This window comes from Mustelus asterias, chromosome 5, assembly GCF_964213995.1.
Source record: "Mustelus asterias chromosome 5, sMusAst1.hap1.1, whole genome shotgun sequence".
Lineage (NCBI taxonomy): Eukaryota > Metazoa > Chordata > Chondrichthyes > Carcharhiniformes > Triakidae > Mustelus > Mustelus asterias.
In genome coordinates, this window is record NC_135805.1 from 31,414,147 (window position 1) to 31,433,918 (window position 19,772).

Sequence of the window (19,772 nt, forward strand, 5' to 3'; positions counted from 1 at the left end):
TGGCTAGATGGGTGGAGAACTGGCTTGGTCATAGAAGACAGAGGGTGGTAGTGGAAGGGTCTTTTTCCGGCTGGAGGCCTGAGACTAGTGGTGTACTGCAGGGCTCTGTATTGGGACCTCTGCTGTTTGTGATTTATATAAATGATCTGGAAGAAGGAGTAACTGGGGTGATCAGTAAGTTTGCGGACGACACAAAACTGGCAGGACTTGCAGACAGTGAGGAACATAGTCAGAGGCTACAGAAGGATATAGATAGGCTGGAAATTTGGGCAAGGAAATGTCAGATGGAGTTCAATCCTGATAAATGCGAAGTGATGCATTTTGGTGGGAATAATGTAGGGAGGAGCTACACGATAAATGGAAGAACCATAAAGGGTGTAGAGACGCAGAGGGACCTGGGTGTGCAAGTCCACAGATCTTTGAAGGTGACGTCACAGGTGGAGAAGGTGGTGAAGAAGGCATATGGCATGCTTGCCTTTATAGGACGGGGCATAGAGTATAAAAGTTGGGGTCTGATGTTGCAGATGTATAGAACGTTGGTTCGGCCGCATTTGGAATACTGCGTCCAGTTCTGGTCGCCACACTACCAGAAGGACGTGGAGGCTTTGGAGAGAGTACAGAGGAGGTTTACCAGGATGTTGCCTGGTATGGAGGGGCTTGGTTATGAGGAGAGATTGGGGAAACTGGGGTTGTTCTCCTTGGAAAGACGGAGGATGAGGGGAGACTTAATAGAGGTGTATAAAATTATGAAAGGCATGGATAGGGTGAACGGTGGGAAGCTTTTCCCCGGGTCGGTGGTGACGTTCACGAGGGGTCATAGGTTCAAGGTGAAGGGGGGGAGGTTTAACACAGATATCAGAAGGACATATTTCACACAGAGGGTCGTGGGGGCCTGGAATGTGTTGCCGGGCAAGGTGGTGGAGGCGGACACACTGGGAACGTTTAAGACTTATCTAGACAGCTATATGAACGGAGTGGGAATGGAGGGATACAAAAGAGTGGTCTAGTTTGGACCAGGGAGCGGCGCGGGCTAATTGTTCCTTGTTTCTCGTTTCAAGGCTTCATTCTATGATCATCTTGCTGGTGCCAGTACAGAGCGAGACTGCGGATAGTTGGGAACCTGTCTCGGGGGCAGGGAATTCATATGGTGTTCGTGGAAGTGGAAATGACTAGGGTTGGGAAGCATTTTCCGATCAGGGCCATTGTGATCTCCTGGACTCGTTTCGATCGCCTCAGGGGGTCGGAGAGGAATTTCCCAGATTTTTTTTTCCCCATATTGGCCCTGGGGTTTTTCACTCTGGGTTTTCGCCTCTCCCTGGAGATCACATGGTCTGGAATGGGGGGGTGGGGGTGAGTTAATAGGTTGTAATGAACAAAGCATCGTAGCTGTGAGGGACAGCTCGGTGGATAGGATATTGGTATGTAGATAGGCTGGAAAATTGGGCGGGGATCCTGGATTCAGGATTCAATCCTGGACCGGGGAGCGGCGCGGGCTTGGAGGGCCGAAGGGCCTGTTCCTGTGCTGTATTGTTCTTTGTTCTTTGTTCATTGACTCTGTCTACACTTCCCACTGCCTCGGCAAAGCAGCCAGCATAATTAAGGACCCCACGCACCCCGGACATTCTCTCTTCCACCTTCTTCTGTCGGGAAAAAGATACAAGAGTCTGAGGTCATGTACCAACGACTCAAGAACAGCTTCTTCCCTGCTGCTGTCAGACTTTTGAATGGACCTACCTTGCATTAAATTGATCTTTCTCTACACCCTAGCTATGACTGTAACGCTACATTCTGCACTCTCTCGTTTCCTTCTCTATGAATGGTATGTTTTGTCTGTATAGCACACAAGAAACAATACTTTTAATTGTATGTTAATACACGTGACAATAATAAATCAAATCAAATCAAAATCCTGGTCCATAGCTAGGGTCCTCTACACCCTAGCTATGACTGTAACTCTACATTCTGCACTCTCTCGTTTCCTTCTCCTCGAACGGTATGCTTTCTCTATATATCGCGCAGGTAACAATATTTTTCACTGTATACTAATACATGTGACAATAATAAATCAAATCAAATCAAACTGACAACAATCCCATCCAAGTCCTCTCCCGGAATCCCCACGTATTTACCCTGACACTGGGGTCAATTTAGCATAGCCAATCCACCTAACCCCTACATCTTTGCACCTTGGAAGGAAACCCATGCAGACACGGGGAGAACGTGCAAACAATAGCCTGAAGCTGGAATTGAATCCAGGTCCCTGGCACTGTGAGTGTCTTTATATGCCCTGTTTGCTGTTTGTTAGCAGATCTCCCACTCACCTGACGAAGGAGCAGTGCTCCGAAAGCTAGTGGCGTTTGCCACCAAATAAACCTGTTGGACTTTAACCTGGTGTTGTTAGACTCCTTACTGTGAGGTAACAGTGCTAACCACAGTGCCACCATGCCTCTTAAGGTTAGTGGATAGCATAAAAGTAAGCCCTCCTTAATGAACACCTAAATTGTAATGTGATATTCCAAAGAAGGATGGGGTTGATTGAGATCAAAGAAGGGAGATCACATAATGGAGGCAGAGGACATTGCTCAACTGCTAAATACAATGAACATAAGAAATAGGAATAGGAGTTAGGCCATCCAGTCCCTTGTGCATATTTCAGCATTTAACAAGATCATGGCTGATTGCAGACTCAACACATTCCCACCTGATCATCATATCCTTTGGTTCCTTTAGAGTCTAAGAATGTATTGACTTAGACTATACTCAATGACTGAGCAATCACAGCCCTTTTGGATCACAAACTCCAAAGATTCCCAGCCCTCTGAGTTTAGAAATTTCCCATCTCCGTCCTAAAGCCAATGCTTTTGCTGAAACAACGTTCTGTTAGTTCCAAACTCTCCGGCCAGGGAAGCTGCCTCTCGGCATCCACCCTGTCCAACTCTCTCAGAATCTTCTATGGTTCAAGGAGATCACTCCTTCTTTTTCTAAATTCCAGAGAGTTTAGGCCTATTCTCTTCAATCTCTCCTTACAGGACAATATTGCCATCCCGGCAACAATCTACTAAACCTTTGTTGCACCACTGCTAAGGCAAGTGTATATCCTCCATTAGATATGAAGGCTATAGATAGGAAAACTGCACACAGTTCTCCAGCGATGGTGTCACCAAAACCCTGCTAACCGTAATGTGCCTTCAATTTGCCTTCTTAATTGCTTGCTATGTCTGCATGTTAACTTTGGGTTTCATGTACCAAAGCACTCAAATCCCTCTGAACACCAAAATTCAATAATTTCTCACCATTTAAAAATATTCTGCTTTTCTATTCTTTGTATCAAAATGAGTGAGTTTGCAATTCCCTAGATTAGCCGGAATTCTCTGATGTCATACGCCCGGCACCACTGCCTGCGAGAACCGACAATTTGGCGCTCAGCCAAATCACCATTCACTGCGGCGGAACTGGAGAATCCCAGTCGCAGGCGAGCTTGGAGACTTCCAGCCATTATCTACTTCCTTCTCATCCATGGACTTTATCTATGTCCCCTTGAATTTAATTTCCCTCCTAACTTTGCATCATCAGCAAACCTGGATATGTTTCATTCAGTCTCTTCATCTAATATAGATTGTAAATACATTGTAGATTATAGATGCATTTAAGGGGATGCTAGACAAATAGGGAATATGAAGGAGGGAATAGAGTCAATGATAGAGTTAGATGAGGAGATATGGAGGAGGCTTTCATGGCATGGACTGGTGACCCAAATGGCCTGTTTCTGTGTTGTACATTGAATGTAAAAATAGCTAAGACCTAAGCAGTGGTCCTTGTGGCATCCCACTAGGAACAGCCTGTCAACCTGAAAATGACCTGCTTATTTCTTCTCTCATTTATGTCCTTTAACCATTCCTCTCCTCATGCTGATACATTGCCCCCAACCCCATAAGCATTTAATCTTGTGCAACCACCTTTTGTGAGGTACCTTTTGGAAATCCAAATATACTACTTCCACTGGTTCCCCCTTATCTACCCTGCCAGTTATATGCATTAAAAGAAAGCTCTAATAGACTTGTCAAATAAGATTTCTCTTTCACAAAAACATGTTGACTTTACGTAATCCTTTTATGGTTTTCTAAGTTCCCGGCCACTTCCTTAATAATGGATTCCAATATTTTCCTGATGACTGAGGTCAGGCTAACTGTCTGTAGTTTAATTTTTCTCTCTCCCTCCTTTTTTAAATAGCAGTGTTACATCTGCAAATGAATACTTTACATCTATATTCACTAAAGAAAAGGATGCTGCCAACATAGCAGTAAAGGAGGCCATAACAGAGAAATTAGAAAGAGTTTTTTAAAATGGTTGCTACTTAAATAGTTGAGAGTGCCTAATGTAGGAAAGTCACCTAGTGCAGATTGGATACACCCAGAGCTGCTAAGGTAAGCAATGGTGGAATTAGCAGCAGGGAGAGGGTATATACAGGCGGCATGGTAGCACAGTGATTAGCACTGCTGCCTCACAGCGTCAGGGACCCGGGTTCAATTCCAGCCTCGGGTCACTGTCTGTGTGGAGTTTGCACGTTCTCCCTGTGTCTGCGTGGGTTTCCTCCGGGTGCTCCGGTTTCCTCCTGCACTCCAAAGATGTGCGGGTTAGGTTGATTAGCCATACTAAAATTGACCCTAGTATGAGGGGGATTAGCAAGTTAATTGAGGTTCACGGGAATAATGCCTGGGTGGGATTGTGGTTGCTACAGACTTGATGGGCCGAAAGGCCTCCTTCTGTACTGTTGGGATTCTATGGATTGTGTGATATAGGGATAGTATGTGTCATGTTGTGTATATAACATTCAAAAGTTCTTTGATAAATTACTGTGTAATAGATTTGTTAGTACAATTGAACCTATAAAATCAAAGGGCCAGTGGTAACATGGACACACAGTTGGCCAAGAGATAGAAAGCAAAGAGTGATGGTGAATGTCTGTTTTTCAGACTAGAAAGGAATGCATTATGGTGTTCCTGAGGGGTTGGTATTAGAACCATTGATCTTTTTGATAATATTAACAAATGTTTCCTGCACTCCCGGTGGGTATCTGCACACGGCAGGAGTGTACCCTGGGAAATTGCTGAACAGATGCTCACTGACTAGTTCTGATGACCTGTTGCCTGCTCTCTGTAGGACCAGTAAGGTCTGTAGGATCTGCAGGGTGGCAACATCAGTTATGACGTGTCACACAAAATTTCTCTCCACTATTTTACCCGCGGTATTAACAGATTTAAAGCAAATGGGCTAACTTTTCCAATAAGGCAGCAGAGAGCTGCCTTATTGGAAAAGTTCACTCAGTGGAATGAGTTAAGCATCGATTGTTTTAGGGTCATTGTTTCAACAAACCTGACGGATTGGAAAAATCTAATTATTTCTGTATTGGAATTTCCAAATGGCACCGATTTATATTTTAAAAAAACAAAGACCTTTGTTCACTTCTTTTATATTCAACACAAATTTGAGTGTATGAAATGTAATATTTCTACAAATGAACTGTCAAGAAGCATTAGAGGCTGTAACAGCCTCAGGGGGTTTTACTTGTAAATCGAATACTGCCGTGCAGTTCCAATAAGGTGTTAATACACTGGTATGCTTCCCAGTTGATTGTCCATTAGGAAGTTTATCATTGTGTCCCTTGACTGTTGGAGCTGTATGTTACAATTGCATAGTACTGACTTATCCTTGTATTGACCCTAAAGGCAAGATCAGAAAACACAAATCATCAAAGCAGCACTTCAATAGCTTTCATAATTAAATATTGATTGGTCCTTATTAAAACTCTCTAATCAATAGCCCAAAGCCCTGTGGTACACATCTATTCTCAAAGCTGATTATTGCATTGACATATTTTACAGTTGACCAGAATCACAGACAGTGGTACAGGGTCTGTAATTAAATCTATTTAAGTTGATTATCTGATCATTATCTGCCTTTCCTGTCCATCATTAGTGGGATGGTAGAGTTAATTCCTTTCTTTGTGCTTCCTCTAAAAGTCATTAAGTTTAAGTTTAAAGTTTATTTATTAGTGTCACAAGTAGGCTTACGTTAACACTGCAATGTAGTTACTGTGAAAATCCCCTGGTCGCCACACTCTGGTGCTTTTTCAGGTACACTGAGGGAGAATTTAGCACGGCCAATGCACCCTAACCAGCACATCTTTCAGACTGTGGGAGGAAACCGGAGCACCCGGAGGAAACCCACGCAGACACGGGGAGAAGGTGCAAACTCCGCACAGACAGTGACCCGAGGTTGGAATTGAACCCATTTCCCTGATGCTGTGCGGCAGTAATGCTAACCACTGTGCCACCGTGCCGTCCTGGAGTGGACATATAGATTAAAATGCAGTCACAACTGAGTCTACTGATGGTCTTGCTGCTGTTTCTCTGTTTATTTCTCTGTGAAGCACCTGGAAACATTTTGTAACATTTGAAAGGTGTTATATAAATGCAGTTGCTGTTGTGACTGTCCTGGGCACAAAAAGAATAGCTATAGGAGGAAGTCTAATGGGAAATGGGAGAGTGGCAGTATTGATTAAAGAGAGCATTGTAGTGCTGGGGAGAAAGGATGTTCCTGAGGGGACAAGGATAGAGTCTATTGAGCTCAAGCTAAGGAATACAAAGATGCAATTCGATTGCTTGGAGTAGTCTATAGGCCACCAACAATAGGTTTTTGTGTGATAACAAGGTGGGAAGGAACAGATTTACAAGGGAATTACAGAGAAGTGCAAGCATTAAATGTATTTATTATGGGGACTTTCATTATCGAAATATAGACGCGAATCAGAGTCACGTGAGAGCGGAGGGGGTGCAAGATTTTCTGGAATGTGTTCAGGAGAATTTTCTACAGCAATAGTTTCCAGTCCAACAAAAAGGTGGCACTGTTGGATGTAGTTCTTGGGAATTGTTGGGAATTGGAAGATGAGCCATATGGATAAATATCAGTAAGAGAACATTTAGGGAACAGTGATCATTATATCATAAAGGTTTTGATGAGGATACAAAAAGGGTTTAGTGTAATGCTGTTAGTGTGATGCACATGAACTCCAAAAGGCCTTTGATATAGTGCCGTACAACAGACTTGTGAGCAAAGTTAGAGCTCATGGAACAAAAGGGTCAGTGAGCAACATGGATGTGAAATTGGTTGAGTCACGGGATACAGATACACAGTGGTTAATGCTGGATTTTCAGACTGATGGTTCATAGTGGAGTCCCTCAGGAGTCAGTGTTAGGGCCCCTCCTCTTCCCGGTATATGTTAATGATCTAGACCGTGATGTACTGGGCACAATTTCAAAATTTGAGGATGAAACAAATGTAGTGAACTTTAAAGAGGATAGCATAGAACTTCAAAAGGACAGGTTGGGGGGATGGGTGGAGAAGTGGCAGATGAAATTTATTGCCAAGGAAGTGTGAAGTGATTCATTTTGACAGCAACAGCAAAGAGAGACAATATAAAATAAAGAATACAATTCTGGAGGGGATACAGGAGCAGATACCTGGGGGCATATGTGAATAAATCAGTGAACAAAGAACAAAGAAAATTACAGCACAGGAACAGGCCCTTTGGCCCTCCAAGCCTGCACCGACCATGCTGCCTGACTTAACTAAAACCCCCTACCCTTCCGGGGACCATATCCCTCTATTCCCATCCTATTCATGTACTTGTTAAGACGACCCTTAAAAGTCACTATTGTATCCGCTTCCACTACCTCCCCCGGCAGCAAGCTCCAGGCACCCACTACTCTCTGTGTAAAAAATCTGCCTCATACATCTCCTTTAAACCTTGCCCCTCGCACCTTAAACCTGTGCCCCCTAGTAATTGAAGGTGTTGAACATTTTGATAGAGTGGTTGATAATGCATTCAACATCCTGGGATTTATCAATGTGGGGGTAGAGTACAAAAGCAAGGAAATTATGTCAGAAGAGTATCAAACACTGGTTCGGTCTCAACTGGCATATTGCATCCAGTTCTGGGCACCACACTTTAAGAAGGATGTGAAGGGATTAGAGAGAGTGCAGAAAAACTGTGGCTGATGGACTTCAATCTAAGCAAGTGTGGGTGATTCATTTTAGACTGAAAAAGGATAGATCAGAGTACTTTCTGGATGGTATGAAGTTAAATACAGTGGATTTCCAAAGAGATTTGGGGGTTCAGGTGCATAGATCTTTAAAACGCCATGTACAGATGCAGATAATAATCAAGAAGACTAATGAAATGCTGACCTTTATATCTAGGGGACTGGAATATAAGGACATAGAAGTTTTGCTGCAGCTATTCAAAACCCTGGTTAGAAATCATAGAAACCCTACAGTACAGAAAGAGGCCATTCGGCCCATCGAGTCTGCACCGACCACAATCCCACCCAGGCCCTACCCCCATATCCCTACATATTTACCCACTAATCCCTCCAACCTACGCATCTCAGGACACTAAGGGCAATTTTTAGCATGGCCAATCAACCTAACCCGCACATCTTTGGACTGTGGGAGGAAACCGGAGCCCCCGGAGGAAACCCACACAGACACGGGGAGAACGTGCAAACTCCACACAGACAGTGACCCGAGCCGGGAATTGAACCCGGGTCCCTGGCACTGTGAAGCAGCAGTGTTAACCACTGTGCCACCGTGCCGCCCCAAAGGATGTATTGGCCTTGGAGGGAGTGCAGAATAAGTCTACAAGAATGATACCTGGACTTCAAGGGTTTTATTATGAGGAGAGATTATACAAATTAGAGGTGAGAGTACACAACTCTGGTGCGGCCGCACTTGGAGTACTGTGTGCAGTTCTGGTCCCCACATTACAGGAAGGATGTGGAGGCTTTGGAGAGGGTGCAGAGGAGGTTTACCAGGATGTTGCCTGGTATGGAGGGGAGATCCTATGAGGAGAGGCTGAGGGATTTGGGATTGTTTTCGCTGGAAAGGCGGCGGCTAAGAGGGGATCTTATTGAAACATATAAGATGATTAGAGGTTTAGATAGGGTGGATAGTGATAGCCTTTTTCCTCTGATGGAGAAATCCAGCACGAGGGGGCATGGCTTTAAATTGAGGGGGGGTAGTTATAGAACCGATGTCAGGGGTAGGTTCTTTACCCAGAGGGTGGTGAGGGATTGGAATGCCCTGCCAGCATCAGTAGTAAATGCGCCTAGTTTGGGGGCGTTTAAGAGATCCGTAGATAGGTTCATGGACGAAAAGAAATTGGTTTAGGTTGGAGGGTCACAGTTTTTTTTTTTAACTGGTCGGTGCAACATCGTGGGCCGAAGGGCCTGTTCTGCGCTGTAATGTTCTATGTTCTATGTTCTAAATTAGACCTGTTTTCTCTAAAATTTCGGGCCAAACGGCCTTCTGCTGTGTCGTAGCCATTCTATGATTTAAATTAGACTTGTTCTTGCTCTTTGGGGCTTTAACATTTTCTGTGTCGTAAGTTTTTGAAATTTTTACAGAATGCTGTAGTAGCATCTGCCTATGTAATTGTATTACCGTTTTTTAATGGGTTCATGTGTGGCATCTACAAGAGTGAATTCTGCGAGAAAGACCTGTGTAATAGTTGCTCCTGTTTTCATAGTTCTTACTATTTGCTGAGTTATTGCCATTTGTAAAGTTTGGTATACTGTATTAAGAAGGTTGTCCTCTTGACAACGTGTTCGAAGACCTTTATTGTGGGTTCAAGTTACCACATCTATTGGCGATGAGGAGGAAACGGTGAAGAAGGAAAAGAAGTTTTCCGATGTTCAGCATGGCAACACAAGATTGTTCACAGTGAATAGCTAGTTTGCATCATGAGCAGCAGCTGAGGACCAGCGGGATCATGAGTTCTGTTCGACAGGATATCAAGTTAGCAGCACCATGGCTATGTTCAGGGCCATCAGCAAGTTTGAGAGAAGCGAGGACTGGGTTGAATACATGGAGAAGTTGTAACACGTTTTAGCAAATGGAAAAGCAGGTGAGGTGAAACAACTCTCAATTCTGCTGAGTGTGTGTGGGACAAAGACCTACAAGTTGATGAAGAATCTGACTCCATCTCAGAAACCAGGGGACATTCCACTTGTACAAAATCACCACAGTCCGAAGCCTTCGACGATGTCCAATGATTCAAGTTTCATAATCATTTTTGGAAGCAGGTCAATCAGTAACTAACTTTGTGGCAGATCTATGCCAGCTCTCTAAACATCGCAAGTCCTGATCAGTATTGGACGATATGCTCAGAGATAGATTAGTCTGCGGCGTTAATGAGGATAGCATTCAGTGTTGGTTGTTGGGTAAATCCACACAGACTTTAAAGAAGGCTCTAGAAATTTTGTGGGGCATGGAAATGTCAGCCAGTGAAGTTAAAGATATTCAGAAGGCTAATGTCGGTGCCCAGGCCGGGTCACTGCATCAAGTGAAGAAAGAGGTTGCAAGCAAAAAGGTGAAAGCAGTGGAGTGTTTTAGGTGTGGAGGACCACATTATGCAAATCATTGCAAATTTATGGATGCTGTTTGTCACCGAGGCAACAAGAAGTGTCACTTAACAAAGAAATGCAGGGGTGTGAAAAGCCACATGAAGGCTGAGCAAGAAAATTCAAATTTGAATAAGCCTCAATCAGGTATGAATATTCTAGACAGCTCGGAACAGGCAGAGCAGCAAGCTTATGGCAGTTTTAATGTGAATGAGACACGAGCAGAGTCTATTTTTACTACAGTGGTTGTCGATGGTAAGCAAGTTAAGATGGAGGTGGACACGGGATCCTCCGCATCCGTAATTAGTGAAGAGACCTACAGGTCAACTTGGGACTTCAACCGAGCACCAATCCTTACTCTGGCAGAGATCTAACTTTGGACATACACCGGAGACTCCATACCGTTACTCAAGGCACTGGAAGTGTATATTCCGTAAACAGACAAGAAGCAAGGACATGCCTCCTTGTGGTAAAAGAGAAAGGCCTAGTTTGCTAGGGCGTGACTGGCTCAGCAAAATTCCATTGAACTGGAGCGACATCAAACAGATGAAGATGACCGAGGATGTGGTTAGCAAGTATCCTGAAGTCTTCAATGATGAACTGGGTACGTTGCATGCTACTACAGCAAAGTTATTCATAGATCCTCAGGCTACCCCTCACGTGTTCAAGTCCAGGACAGTGCCCAAAGCCATGAGAAGGAAAGTGGAGGAGGTGTTGCAGTGGCTGAAAAGTGGGCGACACAGTCGTTAGCACTGCTGTCTCACAGAATCCAGGGACCCGGGTTCGATTCCTGGCTTGGTCACTGTTTGCATGGAGTTTGCACATTCTCCCCGTGTCTGCGTGGGTTTCCTCCGAGTGCTCCGGTTTCCTCCCACAGTCCAAAGATGTGCAATCATTGAATGTGTCAGAGGGTTAGGTGGATTGGCCATGCTAAATTGCCCCTTAGTGTCAGGGGGACTAGATAGAGTAAATTCATGGATTGTGGGAATAGGGCCTGGGTGGGATTGTGGTCGGTGCAGACTCGATGAGCCAAATGGCCTCTTTCTGCACTGTAGTGATTCTATGAGAGGCTGGGAATCATTGAACCTATTCAGTTTTCTCATTGTACTGCTTCAATCACTCCTGTTCTCAAAAATGATGGTATGGTGAACATATGTGGAGATTATAAGCTCATCATTAATCGGGTTTCCAAATGAGATGCTTACTGATTGCCGAGAGTGGAAGATCTTGCTGGAGGCAAGATGTTCTTCAAACTTGACGTGAGCCTTCCCATCAACAATTCTTGCTAGAGGAGAACTCTAAGCAGTATGTAACAATTTACACACAATAAGGTCTGTTTAAGTACAATCTTTTTGTGGTTTTGCCTGCCCTCCAGTCTGGCGATTTTTCAAAGAATGATAGACAACCTGTTGCAAGACATTCCTCAGGTTGCAGTTGACTTGGATGACATTTTACTTAAAGGGAAGACTAAGGAGGAGCACCTCAGCCATCTGGATTGAGTGTTAAAAAGGTTTTCAGAGGCAGGACTGATTCTGAAGTGGAGCAAGTGCATTTCCCGGATACAAAGTGTGGAGTATCCAGGTTATAAAATCGCTGCACAAGGCTTATCTCCTAAGGGAAAGTTTGAGGTATTAAGGATGCTCTGGATCCAAGGAATGAGTCAGAGGTCAGGTCATTTTTGGGCCTGGTAAACTAGTAACGAAGGTTTTTGCCAGACCTTTCAACTGTGTTGGTAACACTATATAGACGATTTCACAAAGAAACCAAATGGAAATGGGAGTCAGTACAACAGAAATCTTTCAAGGACATGAAAGTGCTGCTGCAATCAGTTAATCTGCTGGTTTGTTTTGATCAAGACAGGGAACTCGTTCGGTCTTGCGATGCCTCGCTCTCTGGTGTGGGGGAGGTATTCCTGCATTTAATGGAGGATGGGTCAGAAAAACCCATTGGTTTGGCATCTCGTACACTGACAAAGGCTGACAGGAAGGTCTAGCTATTGCTGTAAAAAGATTCCATCAGTACCTCTGTGGTCGTGCATTCACCACATGCACTGACCACAAGCTGTTGATGAGTCTTTTCAGTGAGTCAAAATGTATTCCTCCCATGGCCTCAGTGAGAATACAGCATTGGGCCCTTACATGATCAGCTTAGCAGTACAAGAACAAAGAACAATACAGCACAGGAACAGGCCCTTTGGCCCTCCAAGCCCGCGCTGCTCCCTGGTCCAAACTAGACCATTCTTTTGTATCCCTCCATTCCCACTCCGTTCATATGGCTGTCTAGATAAGTCTTAAACGTTCCCAGTGTGTCCGCCTCCACCACCTTGCCTGGCAGCGCATTCCAGGCCCCCACCACCCTCTGCGTAAAATATGTCCTTCTGATATCTGTGTTAAACCTCCCCCCCTTCACCTTGAACCTATGACAACATTGTGTACAGGGCAGGGAAGGACAATGTACACGCAAAAGTACTGAGTTGTCTCCCTTTACCAAGATATTGTTCCCTCCCGAGATGATTTACTTACTTGAGAGACTTGCACATTCTCCAGTGAATGTTAAACAGATTAAGCAGTGGATGGGCAGAGACCCTATTCTATCTCAAGTCAAGAGATTTCTGATGCAGGGCTGGCCTACTGTTGTAGGAGATGGTGGGTTGAAACCTTATATGAGTTAAGCGTGTGGGATGGCTGCATTCTGTGGGGGTCAACAGTGGTCCCCTGGTCATTCGCAAGTCATGGATGAAATTCATGGGTCTCATCCAGGTGCCTCTCGAATGAAAAGTCTAGCCACATCTTATGATGGGTGTCCTCATATGGATCAGGACTTGGAGAATATGGTGTTCTGCATGTCATATGAACCAGAAGATGGTGCCACCAGCGTCACTTCATCCCTGGGGAGTGGCCTGATCAATCGTGGTCCAGACGTCATGTGGACTTTGCAGGATCTTTCATGAATCACGTTTTTGGTCATCATAGATGTTCACTCTAAGTGGTTAGAAGCACATATCATGAGGAACATTACAGCTTCTGTTCCAATAGAGAAGTTATGTCAAGTTTAACTCATGGGTTATCAGATTCTCCTGTTTCAGATAATGGCATTGTTGGAGGAATTGAACGAACAGTCCACGAGACCATATAGAGCTTCAACAAAAACAGCTTTATTCGCTACGCATGAGGGAGCGCAGCACTCAGGGCTGTAACTCTAGCTTGTTCACGAGCTACTCTGCTAATTATAGATTCTTACACATTTGTATACTTTTTCATGTTATAATATGTTACATGTGAAGTTTTGATTAGGTCATTATCTTGTGACCTTAAACTTGTTAAAGTTCTGTTTTCATCACATACGACTGCTCCATTGTCCTGTGTGCTTTTATCTTTAACCGTTATTTTCCACATATCCTGTCCATCTTGTCATAATATCAAAGCAGTTTCCTTCTGGAATGCAAATTTCAACTGTGTATGTGAATTGTCACCATCTCCCCGAGATTTGATTCGTTTTTGGGAGGCATAATGGAACTTATACGTCTTCTCTAGACGTTGTGGGGTCATGATAAGTGGTATTGATTCTTTATTGTTGCTGTAATCTCTGAAGAGTATCACCTGGGGTGTGACTGCCTAGCGCAGTCCTGGGAGGTAGTTATTTGTAATTTGTCACGTGTCCACCTGCAGTGAGTTTGGATACTACAACCAGGCTGCCTGTTTAACCCTTTCTGCTCTTTCCTATCTTGCTGCAGCCTAAGCTCCCTGGGAGCCCTTCTACAGGCACCACATTTACAAGTGATTTGCTTAATGAATTTATGCAAAATTCTGCTTCATCCAGATCTCAGAGCAAGAGTGGGCAGGAGACAAGAGAAGTGGCATAGAATCCCAACTGTGTAGAAGGAGGCCATTCGGCCCATCGAGACTGCACCAATCACAATCCCAGGCCTCATTCCCATAACCCCACATATTTATCCTGCTAATCCCCCTGACACTGGGGTCAATTTATCATGGCCAATCCACCTAACCGGCACATCTTTGGACTGTGGGAGGAAACCGGAGCACCCGGAGGAAACCCATGCAGACACGGGAAGAATATGCAAACCCCACACAGACAGTGACTCAAGGCTGGAATTGAATCTGGGTCCTGATGCTGTGAGACAGCAGTGCTAACCACTGTGCTGCCCTTAAACCATGCGAAGAGAGACAGTTCAACACAGATGATTGTGTTTACGTCAGGAACTTTAGTAGTAACCAGAAATGGTTATCGGGAATAATCCTAAACCAAAGTGATCCAGTATCTGGGGTAGTGAAAGTGCACAATGGAAGAGTGGTTTGCAGACGCTGAGGTCGTATTAATTTACGTTAAGACTCCGAATCAGCAAAGGTCACCAGCAATTTCAGTTAACATGGCAGAAGGTAATGCTGTTGTGCACATTCATAAGGAAGTGGTTCCTGTTGCACAAGATCCCACTGTGGGAGTGGATGAGGAACTTTCAGGCATAGGTTCTCAACCTTTTTCTATGCCTACAGATCCAGATCAACTTACACAAGATCCACTAGTGGTTGATGAATCACCAGTGGTATTGTGTAGATTGCAACGCAATTGCAGAGCTTCTGAAAGACTTGTATAGTTGAGACATTACTGTATATCTGTCCGATGGGGGATTGAGATTTGAAGAAGGAGAGGTGTTATAGGGTATTGCAGTAACATCTGTCTATGTAAATGTATTACCGATGTTTTTCAGTGGGTTTGCGCATGCACACGTGATGTCTTCGGCAGCGTGGGTTTTGGGATCTGCAATAGAGTGTTCTGCGAGCAAGACCTGTGTACTAGTTGCTCCTGTTTTCATAGTTCTTACTGTTTGCTGAGTTATTGCCGTTTGCAAATTTTAACTTCATTGCAGTGTTAATGTAAGCCCACTTGTGACACTAATAAATAAACTTAAAACTAGGGGGGAATTTTCTCATCCCCCCCCCATCACAGGAATCGTAGCGGGCGGGGGTGGGGGGTGGACCATGCAAATGTCATTGACCTCGGGTGGGATTTTCCGATTTTGGGGTGAGCGCAGCTGGAAAATCCCACCCTTTGTTATTTTATTATATAAAGAAGATTGTCCTTTTGACAATGTGTTTGACTACTTTTATTGTGGGTTAAAGTTGCCACAGAAATATAAGCTGATAATGATGGAGTGGGAGAAATTGGGTGAATGGAGAGATATATATGCTTTTAACCAAACATTAGGAGATCATGAAATTAACAGTGGAACACCTGAGAAGCAAGTGTGAATTCAATGGTGCGACTGTTATGGAAAGAAAAATAGAGAGAAAGAAAGATTGAATTGAGAGAGAGAGAAAAAGAGACAGAATGGAAAATAAGAAAAAATTACATTTTACATTTTTAAGTCTCCAACAACAATTAGCAGCTGAAAGAATGAAACTCCACATCTGAAATAGTTAATTTCCAAGGTGATTGACAGTCAGTAATTAACATGTATTTAAAAGCATACTTAGACAGAAATGGGCACAACTTTCTGTGGTGGGTGTAGTTTGTATCGACTGCACAAATTCACGTTATTCAATATATTTCAATGGTGAGGGAGGCAGCGAGATGTCGATTTCACAAAGCTAAAAACAGAACCATGCAACTGAGACAGGAATTATTGTATTTCTGTTTGGCTGTCCTTGCCTACAGTTGCCTGAACTTGCACATGGATAGCAGCAAGTGCCACTTGTGTCTTTGTTACTTTGACATGAAAGTTTGGGCCAATATATAGAACCTCATGATTAAAGATGGGATTACGGAGACATGGCTGCAGGGTGGCCAGGGATGGGAACTGAACATCCAGGGGTATTCAGTATTTAGGAAGGTTAGACAAAAATGAAAAGGCGATGGAATTACATTGCTGATTAAAGAAGAAATTAACACAATAGTGAGGGAAAGATATTAGCTCCAACAATGTGGAATGTGTATGGGCAGAGCTGAGAAACACTAAGGGGCCAAAAACGTTAGTGGGGTTGTATATAGACTGTAATGATGATGTTGGGAATAGCACTAAACAGGAAATTAGAGACGCATGTGATAAAGGAACATCTGTAATTATGGGTGACTTTACTCTGCATATAGATTGGGCAAATCAAATAAATCACAATATCATAGAGGAGGAATTCCGGGAGTGTATACGGGATAGTTTCCTGAACCAATTTGTTGAGGAACCAACTAGAGAACAGGGCATCCTAGACTGGGTATTGTGTAATGAGAAAGGAATAATTGGTAATCTAGTCATGCGAGCTCCCTTGAGGATGAGTGACCATAACATGATAGAATTCTTCATCAAGATGGAGAGTGACGTAGTTGATTCTGACTAGGGTTCTGAATCTAAATAAAGGAAACTATGATGGCATGAGGAGTTGGCTGTGATGGATTGGGAAATGTTTTAAGGTGATTAGAGGGGATATTAGGAAAATATGTTTCACCCAGAGGGTGGTGGGCATCTGGAATTTACTGCCTGAATTGGTGGTTGAAGCTGAAATGCCCAACTCGTTTAAAAGGTACCTGGATCTGGATCTGTGCTGGAACCTGCAAGATTACGGACCAGGCGCTGGAAAATGGGATTAAAATGAGCGACTAGGTTTTTTCAGCCAGCACAAGCACAATAGGCTGCGCTGGCTGTGCTGTAACTTTCCAATGATTTCTTATATTCCTCTAATCTCTTTCACACCTTTAGGATGACACAAAGTACCTTAGAGCCAATTAATTATTTTGGAAGCATAATCACTTTGTTTTGGCAAGTTCAGCAGTTCATTTTCACACATCAATGTCTAATAGCAATGAGGCAGTTTGGTTGTTGGCTCACAGATAAACATTGGCCAGGGCACAAGGGCGTTCCTTTGGTCTCCTTCAAATAGGGCAGAGGTGTCTGTAGTGTCTAACTGAGCAGACAGATGCGGCCTTGGGTTTAGGGTCTTGCCTGAAAGATGACATCATTGACAGTGCAGCACTCCATCATTGTACTGAAACATTAGCTGAGATGTAACCGGCCCTGAATACGTGAGCCTCTGACTCAGAGGGGAGAGTGCTTCAATTGAGGAGAGGAAGAGGAGTTTCTAGAGGCCAACAAATGCAAATGCAACAAAACCTGAAGCCTATACGAGCATTTCATTTTCTAGATTTTCTACACTACCCGCAAAAGGCTCATCCATCCACACTTCAGAGCAACAGTGATCATGGAGCTGTGCATCCGTCGCATGGTAACCGGGAAGTACTCTTCCCTCAGACAGAATCATCCTTCCAATCTAAACAGCCGACACCAGGCAAGCAGCTGTTGTCACGTGGATCAAACAAGTGATAAACATGTTGTTTACAGCACTTTTATTACATTTCCTGTAAAACAAAAGTATTAGCTGGACAAAATGCACTGGTTTCAGTGGGTGACAGCGTTCCCTCCAGTGCAAGGAGTCTCCGGATGACCACTACAGCTTGGAGCTCTTGAGTCTGGAAAGTGCTGCCTGGGAGGGTGGGAGAGGCGGATTGCCTCACATCCTTTTAAAAAGTATCTGGATGACCACTTGTAAGTCATAACATACAAGGCTATAGGCCGAGTGCTGGTAGATGGGATTAGGTGGAAGCTCAGATATTTCTCATGTGTTGGTGCAGACCCGATGGCTGAAGAGTCTCTTTTGCACTGTATGATTCTATGAGTCTCGGGGACAAGAAGTGAAAGCTCCAGCCTCACCAACCACCAGTTACAGCTTCAGCATTATTTACCGATTAGCTGAACGTCCTGCTTACTTTGTCAATTGTATCCATAGTGACTACTGAATTTATCACCCCCAGAACTCTACCAACCTCTCTCCAGTCAGTTCTACACCACTCATCAACTCAATCCTTCATTTAACTGCAATGCTTAGCAGCTTGCACTTGTATGTACTGGTTTCAATTTACTCATTTGCCAATATGTCTAGGTTCTCTATCAACAGTGTTGACATAGAATGAAGCTGAAAGAGACAAATGGCTCTACACTAAACATCTCCAATCAATGCAAGCGGCAAGCAATGGAAAGTTGATATAAATAGCCTAAAGAATGGAATATAAGTCAAGGAGGTGGCAACAATATATATGCCGCTTTGGTGACTACAACTTGAATAATATCTGGTCCTGGTAATCGAGACACAAGGGAGACATTCAAGGACTGCAGGTAATATCGAAAAGATCCATAATGTTGATCCCTAGGGAAGAAAGACATTAGGAATTTGGCTGCCTTAACCTGGAGAGAAAGGTATCTGCGTCTTTTAGATTTACAGAAGGTTGTTGATGCGATGCCAAAGGTAAAACCAGAATATTCTTTTAAATTAAATTGCAGGAACAAAGGGTACAGGTTTAACTACTGAATGGAAATTTTAGAACTGTTATCAGGAAATTCTTCTCCACACAGTGTGGAGATACAAATACTGGAATAATTTGAAAAAAATAACCAAATGTTACATAGAGTCATAGAGGCTTACAGGCCCTTCGGCCCAACTTGTCCATGCTGCCCTTTTTTTTAACCCCTAAACTAATCCCAATTGCCCGCATTTGGCCCATATCCCTCTATACCCATCTTACCCATGTAATTGTCTAACTGTTTTTTGAAAGACAAAATTGTACCCGCCTCTACTACTACCTCTGGCAGCTTGTTCCAGACACTCGCCACCCTCTGTGTGAAAAAAATTGGCCCTCTGGACCTTTTTGTATCTCTCCCCTCTCACCTTAAACCTATGCCCTCTAGTTTTAGATTCCCCTACCTTTGGGAAAAGATATTGACTATTTAGCTAATCTATGCCCCTCATTATTTTATAGACCTCTATAAGATCACCCCTCAGCCGCCTACGCTCCAGGGAAAACAGTCCCAGTCTATCCAGCCTCTCCTTATAACTCAATCCATCAAGTCCCAGTAGCATCCGAGTAAATCTTTTCTGCACTCTTTTTAGTTTAATAATATCCTTTCTATAATAGGATGATCTCCTTTTATGTCTCCTTCATAGCAGTGCTCTGAAAGCTTGTGCTACCAAATAAACCTGTTGGACTTTAACCTGGTGTTACGAGACTTCTTACTACTCCTTTCTGGAAGATGGTCACAATTAAGGTGCCTCAGTGATCTCCCAGCATGCTCTCTTCCTTCCAGACAAGGGTGATGAGGTTGTGGATTCTTGTCACGAGTGCCTCTCCGCCGCATTCTAATACTTAAGAGGGGATTCTGTCCACGCCGGAGGCCTTGTTGTTTTTCGGATGGCTTTTTCGACTTCACGGCAAGCTGGGGTTGTGCTGAGATGGTGGGGGGTGACTTGTGGGATG